The following is a 2,402-nucleotide window of genomic DNA, read 5'->3' as shown; positions in this document are numbered from 1 at the left end:
AAACTCTGGAGATAGTGGAGAACAGAAGAGCCTGGCATGACAGTCCATGGAGTCGTAAAGAGTCAGACACAGCTTAGCAACTGAACAACAACAAATGGCTGATTCATGTTGTTGTATGGCAGAAACCAGCACAACATCATAAAACAATTATCATCCAATTAAAAATAAATTGTTTAAAAAGCCAGCTATCCTTGCTTCACAGTCCAGATGTTTTTGTTGTTGTTGTTGTTGTTTAGCAGCTAAGTCGTGTCCGACTTTCTTTGCAATTCAGTGAACTGTAGCCTGCCAAGCTCCTCTCTCCATGAGATTTCCCAGGTAAGAATACTGGAGTGGGTTGCCCTTTCCTTCTCCAGGGCATCTTCCCAACCCAGGGATTGAACCCTCATCTCCTGCCTTGCAGGCAGATTCTTTACCGCTGAGCCACCCAGGAAGCCCCACAGTCCTGATACTAAGGCCAACAACGTCATATGCCTCGGGCTCTAGCAGTGTTCTGCAGGTAAAAGGAGGTGCACAATACATCCTTTGTGGAAGAATGATAAGAGTTTCTATCACAACTATAGAATTATAGAGTTGGAAAGTCTTTAGAGAGCAATGAATTTCAAACTTCATGGTCATAGCTCACAGCAGGAAAAACATTTTCCTTTGTGATCCATTACCTGTCTGTGTGAAACAAGTTTTTTTATAAAGTATGACATATCTTCAAATGCATGATACACTCTTCTATCTCCTATTTTTCTTAATCTATTGTATTTCTTTTTGAGAGATGGTAATTAAATTTTTATTCAGAACAACTATAATGGCTGACAAAGATTAAATTAATCCCCAAACTATTTGCTTCAATTGGAAATTAATAGTAGTCGATTTGGAAGCAGGCACAAAAAGGTGAAAGCCTTAGCATTCTGACAACAGATAAAAGGCATGAAAGTGGTCAGTGTGTTCTCAGAATAATCTAGAGTGGAATATTTACAGTTAATGCACAGAAAAAGAAAAAAAACACATAAGCCCAAATCACACAAATTAAAATTCACTTAATTACATAGTTGTAAGCACTTTTCTAGACAAAATTTCACCATTCTTAAAGTAGGAGTGTTCAAAAATATTTCTTTATATAAGCTAAAAGGAAGTAAATATGACCCAATTGCCCTGGTTAAGAAATCATATAATAATCAGTCTATTTTCAAAACCCAGAGAAACCCAGAAACTCTGTCAATAAAATTAAAGGGACAAAAACCAAGATTGGCCAAAGCTGGCAACCAGTTGTACAGGAAGACAGTAGATCTCCTCATTTCACTGTTAAAAGCCATTGCATTGGGGATTGATATTAGGTCCTTTCCACACTCTATTAGCCTGGATCCTGGCCATTGCAGTGTCAATTTCTGTTTGTTGGGTTCTGTGGAATTTCCCTGAATGCTGTGGTCCAGTCAGCACTTACGTCAATATGATGGGAATCACCTCCAGTTTGAAGACACGCTTCCTGGCCTGAGGGTATAATTTGTACACTCTTCTTTAGCTTCAGGGACAAATGCACTCTGGTCAAGTATATCCAGAATGGTTACAGGGATAATGTGACTTTTAACAGAGGCCATGTAAAAGTTTTGACAATTCAAGGTTAACAAGTGAAGCCTGCTCATTTTGACCCAAATTTTCTAACCCTGTGACATGTAGGGGATCCACTGGGGCTGGATGAAGTTTCCATTGACAGAGTTGTCACTGAAGGAATTACTGAGGACCAGAGAACAGGCACTGGGAAACTTGTGAGTGTATTTAGCAAATTTCAGGGCCGTAAAATCTCCTCATAAGGCCCTCAAAGATTTTATCCAGTTGTACGGACAAGAGTTGTATGGTCTAACAGTTTTCTGAAATCATCATAAAACTCAAGATGTTTTAATAAACTAGATCCTGAGAAATTAACTTTCAGGAGTAGGCGGGGTAGGGTAAGGGTACATGGATATTTCAAGGTTTTACATTCACTATGACCATACTTTACCATCATCCCCTTCTTCTAGACTGTTTTTGGACTTCTAAACCAGTTTTAATCAGGAGAGACTGTGATCTCTGTCTCATGATAAGCTGAAAGAAAGCTTAACCCTTCAGAGTGCCCGCCCCCGCCACCCAGAACTCCCACTCCCTACTGCTCAGAGAGATTGGGACAGTGACCAGCAGCCAGGAGGGGCCGGGCAGCTTTTCAAGGATGGGGTGCAGTGGTTTCACCCTTCCATCTCCTTTTAAAATGCTGGTCATTAGCTTCTAAACTGATATGCATCACAGTAACCTAACCGGCTGTGTCCAAAATCATCACGGGCGTTGACTGCAGCCATGAAATTAAAAGATCCTTGCTCCTTGGAAGAAAAGCTGTGATAAACTTAGACAGCCTATTAAAAAACAAAGACATTACTTTGCTG

The sequence above is a fragment of the Cervus elaphus genome, chromosome 13 (genome assembly GCF_910594005.1).
Source record: "Cervus elaphus chromosome 13, mCerEla1.1, whole genome shotgun sequence".
Lineage (NCBI taxonomy): Eukaryota > Metazoa > Chordata > Mammalia > Artiodactyla > Cervidae > Cervus > Cervus elaphus.
Note: the sequence above shows the minus strand (reverse complement) of the source record.